Genomic DNA, 15271 nt, shown 5'->3' on the forward strand with positions numbered 1-15271 from the left:
TTTCAAGAAAGGCATCCAGTCCCTTCTTAAATTTTAGTAGGGAATCACTCATTACTAGTGTTGAGCGATACCGTCCGATACTTAAAAGTATCGGATCGGAATGGATCGGCCGATCTAAAAAAAATATCGGGTATCGCCGATTCCAATACCGGAAGTCCCATTCAAGTCTATGGGACTTCCGGTATCGGAATAAGAAAAACCCTATTTTTGCCTTGTACAGCCTCTCTGGGGTCTGTATGGGCCTTTCGGGGGCTGTGCCGGCCTGCCGGGGGGTCTGTGCAGGCTCCGATGGTCTGTGCCGGCCTGCCGGGGGGCTGTGCCGGCCTGCCGGTGGTCTGTGCAGGCTCCGGTGGTCTGTGCCGGCCTGCCGGGGGGCTGTGCCGGCCTGCCGGTGGTCTGTGCAGGCTCCGGGGGTCTGTGCAGGCATCGTCCGATGGGACTACAAGTCCCATCGGGCGATACCTGCTACCATGACAGTGATTGACACATTAGCCAATGATGGGACAGTAGTAGTCCCATCATCCGGCTAATGTGTTGAATGTAAAAAAAAAAAAAAAATTACATGCTACATACATACAACATGCATACTACATATATACTACATGTAACATACATACTACATATATACTACATGCAACATACATACTACATACATGCTACATACTACATACATGCTACATACATACTACATACATAATACATATATACTAAATGCATGCAACATACATACAACATATATACTACATGCATGCAACATGCATACTATATATATACTATATATACTACATGTAACATACATACTACATATATACTACATGCTACATACATGCAACATACTACATACATGCTACATACTACATACATAATACATATATACTACATGCATGCAACATACATACAACATATATACTACATGCATGCAACATGCATACTACATATATACTATATATACTACATGTAACATACATACTACATATATACTACATGCTACATACATGCAACATACACACTACATGCTACATACATGCAACATACATACTACATACATGCTACATACTACATACATGCTACATACATACTACATACATACACTACATGCATGCAACATACATACACTCACTGGCCACTTTATTAGGTACACCATGCTAGTAACGGGTTGGACCCCCTTTTGCCTTCAGAACTGCCTCAATTCTTCGTGGCAGAGATTCAACAAGGTGCTGGAAGCATTCCTCAGAGATTTTGGACCATATTGACATGATGGCATCACACAGTTGGCGCAGATTTGTCGGCTGCACATCCCTGATGCGAATCTCCCGTTCCACCACATCCCAAAGATGCTCTATTGGATTGAGATCTGGTGACTGAGGAGGCCATTTGAGTACAGTGAACTCATTGTCATGTTCAAGAAACCAATCTGAGATGATTCGAGCTTTATGACATGGCGCATTATCCTGCTGAAAGTAGCCATCAGATGTTGGGTACATTGTGGTCATAAAGGGATGGACATGGTCAGCAACAATACTCAGGTAGGCTGTGGCGTTGCAACGATGCTCAATTGGTACCAAGGGGCCCAAAGAGTGCCAAGAAAAAATTCCCCACACCATGACACCACCACCACCAGCCTGAACCGTTGATACAAGGCAGGATGGATCCATGCTTTCATGTTGTTTACGCCAAATTCTGACCCTACCATCCGAATGTCGCAGCAGAAATCGAGACTCATCAGACCAGGCAACGTTTTTCCAATCTTCTACTGGCCAATTTCGATGAGCTTGTGCAAATTGTAGCCTCAGTTTCCTGTTCTTAGCTGAGAGGAGTGGTACCCAGTGTGGTCTTCTGCTGCTGTAGCCCATCTGCCTCAAAGTTCGACGCACTGTGCGTTCAGAGATGCTCTTCTGCCTACCTTGGTTGTAACGGGTGGCAATTTGAGTCACTGTTGCCTTTCTATCAGCTCGAACCAGTCTGCCCATTCTCCTCTGACCTCTGGCATCAACAAGGCATTTCCGGCCACAGAACTGCCGCTCACTGGATTTTTTTTCTTTTTCGGACCATTCTCTGTAAACCCTAGAGATGGTTGTGCGTGAAAATCCCAGTAGATCAGCAGTTTCTGAAATACTCAGACCAGCCCTTCTGGCACCAACAATCATGCCACGTTCAAAGGCACTCAAATCACCTTTCTTCCCCATACTGATGCTCGGTTTGAACTGCAGGAGATTGTCTTGACCATGTCTACATGCCTAAATGCACTGAGTTGCCGCCATGTGATTGGCTGATTAGAAATTAAGTCTTAACACACAGTTGGACAGGTGTACCTAATAAAGTGGCCAGTGAGTGTATATACTACATACAATACATGCATATAGACATACAGTACATATAACATAGAGTACATACTCACCGTCACTTGTCACTTTGATCCCCGAAGCCATTGTCGCCTGAGGAATAAATATCAAAATAAAAAAACACCAATATACTTACCCCGATCCGCAGAAGTCCACGAGGGTCCCACGTCCATCTTGCGTGGAGAACAGCAGCATCAGCTGATGCTACCGTTCTATACCAGCTCCAGGAATACAATGATGGAAGGTAGGTATCCTTCCGCACTGTATTCCTCCACCACTTTAAAAAAAAAAAAAAAGTCCCTAGTCTCACTTTATGCCATTGCTGCGTGGGAAATTCATAAAGTGAGACTAGGGACTTTTTTTTTTACAGTGGTGGAGGAATACAGTGCGGAAGGATACCTACCTTCCATCATTGTATTCCTGGAGCTGGTAGAGAACGGTAGCATCAGCTGATGCTGCTGTTCTCCACGCAAGATGGACGTGGGACCCTCGTGGACTTCTGCGGATCAGGGTAAGTATATTGGTGTTTTTTTATTTTGATATTTATTCCTCAGGCGACAATGGCTTCGGGGATCAAAGTGACAAGTGACGGTGAGTATGTACTCTATGTTATATGTACTGTATGTCTATATGTATGTATTGTATGTAGTATATATGTATGTTGCATGCATGTAGTATATATGCAGTATATATGTAGTATGCATGTTGCATGCATGTGGTATATATGTAGTATGTATGTAGTATATATGCAGTATATATGTAGTATGCATGTTGCATGCATGTGGTATATATGTAGTATGCATGTAGTATATATGTAGTATGCATGTTGCATGCATGTGGTATATATGTAGTATGTATGTTGCATGCATGTAGTGTATGTATGTAGAATGTATGTAGCATGTATGTAGTATGTATGTTGCATGTATGTAGTATGTTGCATGTATGTAGCATGTATTGTGTATGTTGCATGTATGTAGCATGTAGTATATATGTAGTATGTATGTTACATGTAGTATATATAGTATATATGTTGCATGCATGTAGTATATATGTTGTATGTATGTTGCATGCATGTAGTATATATGTATTATGTATGTATGTTGCATGTATGTAGCATGTAGTATATATGTAGTATGTATGTTACATGTAGTATATATAGTATATATGTAGTATGCATGTTGCATGCATGTAGTATATATGTTGTATGTATGTTGCATGCATGTAGTATATATGTATTATGTATGTAGTATATATGTAGCATGTATGTAGTATGTAGCATGTATGTAGCATGTAGCATGTATGTAGTATGCATGTAGTATGTAGTATATATGTAGTATGTATGTTACATGTAGTATATATGTAGTATGCATGTTGTATGTATGTAGTATGTATGTAGCATGTATGTAGCATGTAATTTTTTTTTTTTTTTTACATTCAACACATTAGCCGGATGATGGGACTACTACTGTCCCATCATTGGCTAATGTGTCAATCACTGTCATGGTAGCAGGCATCGCCCGATGGGACTTGTAGTCCCATCGGACGATGCCTGCACAGACCCCCGGAGCCTGCACAGACCACCTGCAGGCCGGCACAGCCCCCCGGCAGGCCGGCACAGACCACCGGAGCCTGCACAGACCACCGGCAGGCCGGCACAGCCCCCCGGCAGGCCGGCACAGACCACCGGAGCCTGCACAGACCACCGGCAGGCCGGCACAGCGCCCCGGCAGGCCGGCACAGACCACCGGAGCCTGCACAGACCACCGGCAGGCCGGCACAGCCCCCCGGCAGGCCGGCACAGACCACCGGAGCCTGCACAGACCACCGGCAGGCCGGTACAGACCCCCGGACAGTCGGCACAGCCCCCCCGAAGGCGCGAACTGACGGCGCATTATGAAGCGCACAGACAGCGCATCATGATGACGTCATTTCGGCAGCCAATCAGAGCCACAAAAGTGGCTCATTGCATTTTGGACTTCCGATTCCGGTATCCGATACGAAAAAAGTATCGGTACTCGGTATCGGAATTCCGATACGGCAAATATCGGCCGATACCCGATACTTGCGGTATCGGAAAGCTCAACACTACTCATTACAACATCATATGGCAGAGAGTTCCATAATCTCACTGCTCTTACAGTAAAGAATCCGTGTCTGTGAGTATGCTTAAACCTTCTTTCCTCCAGACGTAGAGGATGCCCCCTTGTCCCCGTCACAGGTCTAAGAGTAAAAAGATCATTAGAAAGGTCTTGGTATTGTCCCCGCATATATTTATACATTGTAATAAGATCACCCCTAAGCCTTCGATTCTCCAAACTAAATAACCCCAAGTGTAATAACCTGTCTTGGTATTGCAGACCCACTAGTTCCCTAATAACCTTGGTCGCTCTTCTCTGCACCCACTCCAGTTCAGCTATGTCTTTCTTATACACCAGAGACCAGAACTATACACAGTATTCTAAGTGTGGTCGCACTAGTGACTTATATAGAGGTAAAATTATGTTCTCCTCATGAGCATCTATGCCTCTTTTAATGCATCCCCTTATTTTATTTGCCTTTGCAGCAGCTGCCTGACACTGGCCACTAAATGTGAGTTTGTCGTCCACCCATACACCCAGGTCTTTTTCAGTGACTGTTTTGCCCAGTGTTTTACAATTTAGCACATAATTATACATCTTGTTCGTTCTACCCAAGTGCATGACCTTACATTTATCCCCATTAAAGCTCATTTGCCATTTATCAGCCCAAGCTTCTAGCTTACATAAATCCTCCTGTAATATAAAATTGTCCTCCTCTGTATTGATTACCCTGCAGAGTTTAGTGTCATCTGCAAATATTGAAATTCTACTCTCTATGCCCCCTACAAGGTCATTAATAAATATGTTAAAAAGAAGGGGGCCCAAAACTGACCCCTGTGGTACCCCACTGCTAACTGTGACCCAGTCCGAGTGTGCTCCATTAATAACCACCCTTTGTTTCCTATCCCTGAGCCAGCTCTTAACCCACCTACACATATTTTCCCTTATCCCCATTGTTCTCATTTTATGTATCAACCTTTTGTGTGGCACCGTATCAAAAGCTTTTGAAAAGTCCATGTACACCACGTCCACTGCATTCCCTTGGTCCAGTCCGGAACTTACCTCTTCATAAAAGCTTATCAGATTAGTCTGACAGGAACGGTCCCTTGTAAACCCATGTTGATATTGGGTCATAAGGTTATTCTTCTCCAGATACTCCAGTATAGTATCTCTTAGAAAACCCTCCAGGATTTTACCCACAGTTGAGGTTAAACTTACTGGCCTATAATTTCCAAGTTCAGTTTTTGTCCCCTTTTTGAATATTGGCACCACATTTGCTATATGCCAGTCCTGTGGTACAGACCCTGTTATTATGGAATCTTTAAAGATTAAAAATAATGGTCTATCTATGACTGTGCTTAATTCCTGCAGTACTCGGGGGTGTATCCCATCCGGGCTGGGGGATTTGTCAATTTTAGTGATTTTTAGATGCCGCCGTACTTCCTGCTGGGTTAAGCAGGTGACATTTAATGGATAATTTTATCCCTGATCATGTTATCTGTCATGGGATTTTCTTGTGTAAATACTGTTGAAAAAAAGTCATTTAGCATATTGGCTTTTTCCTCATCCTCATCCACCATTTCACCCAGACTATTTTTAAAGGGGCCAACACTATCATTTTTTAGTTTCTTACTATTTATGTAGTTAAAGAATATTTTGGGATTATTTTTACTTTCTCTGGCAATGAGTCTCTCTGTCTCAATCTTTGCTGTTTTGATTTGCTTTTTACAGAATTTATTTAATTTTCTGTATTTATTTAATGCCTCATCACTACCTACCTGCTTTAATTCTCTAAATGCTTTATTTTTGTCTCTTATTGCACCCCTTACAGCTCTATTTAGCCATAGTGGTTTCCTCCTATTTCTAGCATGTTTATTCCCATACGGTATATATTGTGCACAGGTCTTATTCAGGATGCTAATAAATGTCTACCATTTTCTTTGTGTATTTTTATGTCTCAGGATATCGTCCCAGTTAATTGCACCAAGATCATCTCTCATCCGTTGGAAATTTGCCTTCCTGAAGTTTAGTGTCCTTGTAACCCCTCTACTACACATCTTATTAAAGGATACATGAAAACTCATTATTTTGTGATCACTATTACCCAAGTGACCCCCAACCCTTACATTTGATATGCGATCTGGCCTGTTGGTTAATATTAGGTCTAACAGTGCCCTCCCTCTTGTTGGGTCCTGAACCAGTTGTGAAAGGTAATTGTCTCTCATAGTTGTCAAAAACCTATTACCTTTGCTGGAACTGCAGGTTTCGGTTCCCCAATGTATTTCAGGGTAGTTGAAGTCCCCCATAATAATGACTTCTCCTTGAGTCGCAGCTTCATCTATTTGCTTTATGAGGATATTCTCTGTTGCTTCCATTATTTTTGGAGACTTATAACAAACCCCTATCAGTAATTTATTATTTTTCCCCCCTCCCCTTATCTCTACCCACAGGGACGCTACATTTTCATTAGATTCATATATATTATCACGAAGGATGGGTTTTAAGGATGATTTTACATATAAACACATGCCTCCCCCTCGCTTATTTGTACGGTCTGAACAGACTATAGCCCTGTAAATTAACCGCCCAGTCATGGCTCTCGTCCAGCCATGTCTCAGATATCCCCACCATGTGATAATTATGTTCCAACAACATTAACTCCAATTCCTCCATTTTGTTGGCGAGGCTTCTGGCATTAGTATACATGCACTTTCTGTATCTCTCTGTACCTCTATTCTTTCTTAAATTATTAACTGTTCTAACCCCACCCCCCCATGCCACCCCCACCCCCAATGTCATTATTTGTGCCCAGGTCTCTATCTTCACTGTCTTCCCCTCCTATAAAAGGAATACCCTCCCCCATCCCTAGTTTAAACACTCCTCCAACCTTCTAGCCATTTTCTCCCCCAGCACAGCTGCACCCTCCCCATTGAGGTGCAGCCCGTCCCTAGCGTAGAACCTGTAGCCAACTGAGAAGTCGGCCCAGTTCTGCAGGAACCCAAACCCCTCCTTCCTACACCAATTCCTGAGCCACTTATTAACCTCCCTAATCTCCTTTTGCCTCTCTGGCGTGGCACGTGGTACAGGAAGTATTTTCGAAAATACCACTTTGGAGGTCCTTGCTTTAAGCTTACAGCCTAATTCCCTGAAATTATCTTTAATGACCTTCCACCTACCTCTAACTTTGTCATTTGTGCCAATGTGCACCATGACCGCTGGATCCTCACCAGCCCCTCTCAGTAATCTGTCAACCCGATCAGCGGTGTGTCGGACTCGAGCGCCAGGTAGGCAGCACACCGTTCGACGATCCCTGTCTTTGTGACAGATTGCCCTATCTGTTCCCCTAATAATTGAGTCCCCCACTACCAGCACCTGTCTGGCCTGCCCTGCTCTCCTATTTCCTCCCTTACTGGAGCAGACACTCCTCTGGCTTTCAGAGGACATGCCTTGCTGCAGCAGTGCTACTCCTGCACTGACACTCCCCTCATCTGCCAACTTAGCAAACTTATTGGGGTGTGCCAGATCAGGACTAGCCTCCCTGGTGCTCTTCCCTCTACTCTGCCTTCTAACTGTCACCCACCTAGCTGCTTCATTGTCCTGCAGCTCCAACCTAGCATCCCCCACTCATCTATCCCATTGAGCGTCTGCTCAGTGAGCAGAATACTCCTTTCCATATTGTCTATGGATCTCAGTGTTGCCAGCTGCACATTTAGATCCAATATCTGTGCTTCCAAATGCACAACGTGCTCACATCTCGCACAGCAGTATGCACCCTCGACCGGCTGTTCAAGGATTTCATACATGCGGCAAGACGTGCACTGGATGGCATTGGCAATAGTGGAGCACATCCTAATGGGGATTGCACCAGACAATAAGATAAGCAAAAATAAATAAAAAGTATTAATAAAATATAACAGCAATTCAGTAACACCTCCCTTGGAAACTCCCTGAATCCAAAGTCACTGAATCTCAAGTCACACACTTGCCACAGTTCGCACTTACACTCAGGTCACACTCAGCTCGTTCACACTCGCTCAGGCAGAAGATTTAAAAGAGTTTTTTTCCCCGCTTTTACCAGCACACCACCTTGCTGCTCAATGCACTTCCAAAAGGAGTTGAGCCCCAACCAGCTGCCCCTTATAAACCCTTAATTACTGTTTGAACTCCCACCCTTAATTAACCCCTTGTGAATATAGTTGCACCTCAAGATTTAAATGCAATATAATTAACCCTTAAAAACACAGATAGTAAAATGAGAGATTAACCCTGTAGAGAGAAAAAATAGGTTAAACAAGCCCCCACCCCCCAAAAAATTGAACAGGTAGAAAGCACTCAGCAACCTACAATTCAGCAACTCACACAGGTATTTGTTATAGGTTTTCCAAATACCTCTTCACTGAATCTCAAGTCACACACTTACCACAGTTCGCACTTATGCTCAGGTCACACTCAGCTTGTTCACACTCGCTCAGGCAGAAGATTTAAAAGAGTTGTTTTTTTTTTCCCCTTTTACCAGCACACCACCTTGCTGCTTAATGCACTTCCAAAAGGAGTTGAGCCCCAACCAGCTGCCCCTTATAAACCCTTAATTACTGTTTGAACTCCCAGCCTTAATTAACCCCTTGTGAATATAGTTACACCTCAAGATTTAAATACAATATAGTTAACCCTTAAAAACACAGATTGTATAATAAGAGATTAACCCTGTAGAGAGAAAAAATAGGTTAAACAAGCCCCCAAGCCCCCCAAAAATTGAACAGGTAGAAAGCACTCAGCAATCTACAATTCAGCAACTCACACAGGTATTTGTTATAGGTTTTCCAAATACCTCTTCACTGAATCTCAAGTCACACACTTACCACAGTTCGCACTTACGCTCAGGTCACACTCAGCTCGTTCACACTCGCTCAGGCAGAAGATTTAAAAGAGTTTCCCCCCCCCCCCTTTTACCAGCACACCACCTTGCTGCTCAATGCACTTCCAAAAAAAGAATATATGAAATTTGAACAGCAATTCAGCTATGGAATATTAAGAAAAAATATGAGACGCTTAGCATATAACTTGGCCAAATTATATCTGCCCATCAACCAACGTCAAGGTGGCCTCAAAATCTGATGGGTACCTACACTGTGTGAATACCTCTCTAAGGCTGATGTCTGAATTCCTGGGTGAATGTGGACACCTCTGTCAGCAATGCCTGCATTTATGGGTAAGTAGGAACCTGCTGTAGTTAAAATCACCACCTGGTGGAGGGCGGAGTGCTCGGTCAGTAAGCTAATATACAAAAGACAAAAAACTGACTGGCACATCCAGACTAGTGTGAATAGGTGCATACCAGGAGGAGCTACCTTCATATACAATATACAAAATAAGGTTGCACTCTATCATGCTAAAGCATGTCAATATAGAATATATGAAATTTGAACAGCAATTCAGCTATGGAATAGTAAGAAAAATATGAGAAGCTTAGCTCAGAAGGGAAGGAGCGCCATTTGACTTTTTGAATGGAAAATCAGCTCCAATCGTTAGCTGACACCATGTCATGTTTGGAGAGCCCCTGTGTGCCTAAACTTTGGAGCTCCCCCACAAATGACCCCATTTTGGAAACTTGACCCCCTAAGGAACTTATCTAGATGCATAGTGAGCACTTTGAATCCCTAAGTGCTTCACAGAAGTGTATAACGCAGAGCCGTGAAAATAAAAATATTTTTTTTCCTCAAAAAATGATTTTTTAGCCCACTATTTTTTATTTTCACAATGGTAACAGGAGAAATTGGGCCCCAAAAGTTGTTGTCCAGTTTGTCTTGAGTACGTTGGTGCCCCATATGTGGGGAGAACCACTGTTTGGACACACGTCGGGGCTCGGAAGGGAAGTAGTGACGTTTTGAAATGCCGACTTGATGGAATGGTCTGCGGGCGTCATGTTACGTTTGCAGAGCCTCTGATGTGCCTAAACGGTGGAAAACCCCCACAAGTGTCCCCATTTTGGAAACTAGACCCCCTAAGGAACTTATCTAGATGTACGGTGAGCAATTTGAATCCCCAAGTGCTTCACAGAAGTTTATAACGCAGAGCCGTGAAAATAAAAATCATTTTTTTTCCACAAAAATAATTGTTTTAGCCCCCAATTTTTTATTTTCCCAAGGGTAAAAGGAGAAATTAGACCCCCAAAGTTGTTGTGCAATTTTTCCTGAGTACGCTGATGCCCCATATGTGGGGCTACACCACTGTTTGGGCTCACGTTGGGGCTCGGAATGGAGGGAGCACTGTTTGATTTTTTGAACACAAAATTGGCTGGATTAAATGGTGGCGCCATGTCGCGTTTGTAGACCCCGTGATGTGCCTAAACAGTGGAAACCCCTCAATTCTAACTCCAACCCTAACCCCAACACACCTGTAACCCTAATCTCAACTCTAATCATAACCCTAACCACAAGCCTAATCCCAACACACCTAGCCTAACCCTAATCCCAACCCCAACCCACCCCTAACCCTAATCCTAACCCTAATTCCACCCCTAACCCTAATTCCAACCCTAACCCTAATTCTAACCCTAACCCTATTTCTAACCATAATGCTATCTCTAACCCTAACCCTAATTCCAACCCTAACCCTAATTCCAACCCTAACCCTAATTCTAACCCTAATGGAAAAATACATTTTTTTTATTATTTGTGCCTACCTATGGGGGTGATAAATGATGGGTGTATTTACTTTTTTATTTTATTTTGATCACTGTGAGAGTTTATCACCATGATCAAAATGAAAAAATGAATCTGCAGCGCGACGGGCGCATGCGCCCGCCATTTTCCAAGATGACGGCACCCATGATCCAGGACAGAGGGACACCGGGAAGGCCAGAGGGACATCAGAGGCACCGTGGAGGGTGAGAGGTGGATCGGAAGGTGGGGGGAGCAGAGGGAAGCAGGAGGGGAGCAGATGGTGGTGGCGACGGCTGCCAGTCGGGGTGTGGGGGGTCAGATCTCGGTCTCCCGCCATGGCAGATGCTATTGTAGCATTGGCCATGGCAGGATTGAAATATTTCACCAAATTCATTGGTGACATATTACAAATCGCTCTGATTGGCTGTTTCACTTTTAAAGAGGCAGGGGCCGCTCCTGAGGCCATGGAGATTGGCATCACTTTGCTAAAAGAAATGGAGAGAAAAAGTCGCCGTGAGAAACAACTCTGTTTCTATTGCGGAGAGCCCAGACATTGGAGAAAAGATTGCCCGTCCTCCTCTAAGACGACGGGAAACGAATAGGTCTGGAAAGTGGTCGAGGAGGCTGCCCAGACCTTCAGGTAATTCTTTCCTTATGTCCTAAAGTCTTGGTAATGGTGGAAGTGCTGGTAGACAACGATCGTTTTTTCTCTACAGCATTGGTGGACAGTGGTTCTTCTCTCAATCTGTCTCGGTGTCTTCTGTTGGAGGGTATACCTAAAAGACTTTGAGGATGTGTTCTCTGAAAGTGAGGCTTTGGCGCTACCCCCGCATAGACCATTTGACTGTGCCATTGATCTTACTCCTGGAGCCAAATTACCCAAGGCCCATCTTTTTAATTTGTCAGGCCTGGAGCGCCTCGCTATGAAGCAATATATCGCTGAGAGTCTCCATATGGGGCATATAAGACCTTCTGTGTCTCCTGTAGCTGCCGGGTTTTTCTTTGTTAAAAAGAAGGATGGCGGCCTACGTTTTCTTGGACCTTGTTTGCCACTTTGTGTTCATCTACTTGGATGATATTCTGATATATTCCACTGACAGACATTCTCATTTATCACATGTTAAAATGAGTTTCAAAGACTCAGGGAAAACCAATTATTTGTTAAACTGCAGAAGTGTTCTTTTTTCGTTCAGGAGCTGTCATTTTTGGGTCTCATAATCTCTCCACAGGGGTTTTGGATGGATCCCAAGAAGGTGCAAGCCATTATGGAGTGGGTCCAGCCTCGGGTCCTTAGGGGACTCCAGCACTTCTTGGGATTCGCAAAAAAAGGTTTTTCTCAGATAGTAAAACCCTGTCATGTCTGTCATGTATGCCATGTTTGTTTTGCCTCATGACCCTGGGAATGGTGTGCACACGCATCTCATGTCTGCTATCCTGCATGTTCCCTAGAGCAGTGTGCACCCTCACCTCATGACTGTTGAGCTGCGGGATGCCTGCGTTTCTGCTCTGCCTTCTGTGATCGTCTCTTCATGTCTAGAACCCCAGATCATGTGTCCTTCCTATGTTCCAGCAGAGGCTGGTTCTGCATTCATCTCTGCATGCCTGGAACTCTGATCATGTGACCTGACTAGGTTTTAGCACTGGTTCTGCATTCATCTCTGCATGTCTGAAACTCTGATCATGTGACCTGCCTAGGTTTCAGTACTGGTTCTGCAATCATCTCTGCATGTCTGGAACTCTGATCATGTGACCTGCCTAGGTTTCAGTACTGGTTCTGCAATCATCCCTGCATGTCTGGAATCCTGATCATGTGACTGCTCCCTGTGATACTGGAGGATCTGAACTGGAAGTTCTCCCCTGGTCCTGACCCGGAAGTGGAGGTGCTATGCCCTATATCAGACCGCCCCTTCCTATGCTCAGGGCCTGAGTATTGTGTTGCTTCCCTGCATGGCTGCTTGGTCTGCTGGGTCTCTCCCTCTATTCTGTGTCCTTGCACTCTGCTCTGTCGTGTGTCTCTGCACACGCTCCGTGCTTGTACTCCGTCTCTTGTCCCGTGCTTTGTCTAGTGTTTGTCCATCATGCCATGTTTTGTCTCTGCTCTGCTTTGCCTTGTAGTCCTTCTTTGCTCTGATTCCGTTCTGTGCTCCAGTCTAGCTCTCGTTCCTTGTTCCATATCTTGTCTTGCTCTGCCTGGTTCCTCCCTATGATCTCTGTCTTTGCTTGCTCTGCCTCGCTCTCTCCTTTGGTGCTCTGTAGTGCTCCCTGACACGCACCATTCCTCCTCTCTTACTTTTGGTGCTCTTTTCCATGGCTAGTCCCAAGGCTCTGCCTTGGCCCGGCTCTGGGCTTCGGCCTACGCTCCGCTGCTAGACTCTTTCCTATTGTGCTCTCTTGCACGTTTCTAGGCTAGTCCCAAGGTTCTGCCTTGGCCCGGCTCTGGGCTTCGGCCTATGCTCTGCTGCTAGCTCTGACCAGATTCCGTGTTTCTCGTCTTGCTATGCCTCTGTTCCTGGTTCTGTATTCTGCCTAAGCTCAGCCTGGTTTCCTGTCTTGCCTCGGTTGCTGCTTTGTACCCTGTCCCTGGCGTGCGCCTCGGCACGCGCGGGTCTCGCCATGTACTTTGCCCCTGGCATGCCCTCTGCATGCACAGGACTCTGCCTCTTACCCTATGCCTTGTCTCTGATGTTTCGTGCGCCCTTGCACTTTTCGTACTTGGCTTTGCCATGCTGTTTCACACGCGTCTCTGTCCTGTACCTTTGCCTAGCCCTGCCTTGTGGCTCCGTGCCCTCGTGCACGCGCCTGGTCGCCCTGTGCCTGCCTGTTGTGTCTCAGCCGTGCCGCCTCTAGCTGTGCTCGCCTGTGTGCCTCAGCCGTGCCCGCCGTCCAGTGCTATAGTGGTTATCGCCTGTGTGTGCCTCAGCTGTGCCACCTCTAGTCATGCCCACCTGTGCCACCGTCGGTACCGCCTGCCGGTGCCCCAGCTGTGGTTTCCGTGCTCCCTTGCACTCACGCTGGTTCTCGTACTGTGCGTTTTCATGCTACTCTTGCACAAATTCTTTTGCTTACTTTGCTCTGCTTTTTACCCTGTCTTGCCTGCCAGATTCCATAACCTGCCGACTGCTGCCAGAGGTCCGGACCCTGATGACTGCAGCCTGATGTCCGGAGCTGATTTCCGCAGTCTGATTCCTGGATCCTGTCAGTCGAAACCAGAACTCCGGATTCCGATGCCACCATACCCTATCTTGGATCCTGGCGTGTCCTCGAGCACGCACTCTGTCTTGAACCCCAGCATGTTCCTTGACACGCATCCTGTTTCTAACTTTGTCTTGTCTCCTTGCATGGAACCCTGATTTGCTTACCGGATGTCCGGATCCTGCCGATCACCTACAGAGCTACAGAATCTGATGTCCTGGTTGATCGTTGCCTGCTGTCCGGAGTCCGTTGTCATCGTGCCCCTGCCTACCATCTTGCACTTACCATGCTTTGGTCCTCGGCATGCCCTAGCAGGCACCTTGCTATATGTACTGTGTGTTTACGTTTTGCACCTGTTGTACCCTGAAGTGTTCCTTAATGAAGTTACTTGAACTAACGTCTTGTCTCGCCTTGTCTTGTTTCCCTGAGCCGGCCGTCTGGTCCAGCTGCCATGGTCGACGGAATTGGAGCGGGAAATTGTGGGGGCTCAATCTTAAGCTCCAAGGTCCAAACCTGAAAACAAATTTTTTGTTTCCCAGCATTTACGGACCAAGCTCCTGCGGGAATTCCATGATTCAAAACTGAGTGCCCACCCAGGCATTTCGGCCACAGGAGAGGCAGTAGCTAGTGTTTTGGTGGCCTTTAATGGCCTTGGATATAAAGAAGCATGTCGCTGTGAGTGGGGTATGTGCCCGTTCTAAGAGTTCTCATTGCCGGATGGCCGGGGAATTGGTGCCTTTGCCACTTGTCCATGGACTTCATTACCAACCTTCCTTCATCCCGGGGTAACACGGTCATCTGGGTTATTGTTGATAGATTTTCTAAGTTAGCGCATTTTGTACCTATGGCAAGTCTACCTTCAGCAGAGACCCTCGCTAGGCATTTCCTCTCTCAGATTGTCCCGGTGAGCACGGGACAATTACAAGGACAAATACACACAAGGCAGAGAGGATAAAGTTCACACAAGACCAATACATGGACAGGTACACGCAGGATA

At 45.4% G+C, this 15271-nt stretch overlaps 1 long non-coding RNA gene across 1 annotated transcript in view; it reads left to right on the forward strand.

The window, feature by feature from the left end:
• Positions 1-14671, forward strand: part of LOC141074854 (uncharacterized) — a 93483-nt gene extending 78812 nt beyond the window's left edge. The window contains exons 2-3 of the long non-coding RNA XR_012227223.1: positions 12312-12411; positions 14183-14671. This is a non-coding gene — a long non-coding RNA (uncharacterized lncRNA). The remainder of the gene's footprint in view (positions 1-12311; positions 12412-14182) is intronic.
• Positions 14672-15271: the final 600 nt, after the last annotated feature.

The sequence above is a fragment of the Dendrobates tinctorius genome, unplaced genomic scaffold (assembly GCF_039654945.1).
Source record: "Dendrobates tinctorius isolate UK_male_01 unplaced genomic scaffold, ASM3965494v1 ptg000338l, whole genome shotgun sequence".
Taxonomy (NCBI): Eukaryota; Metazoa; Chordata; class Amphibia; order Anura; family Dendrobatidae; genus Dendrobates; species Dendrobates tinctorius.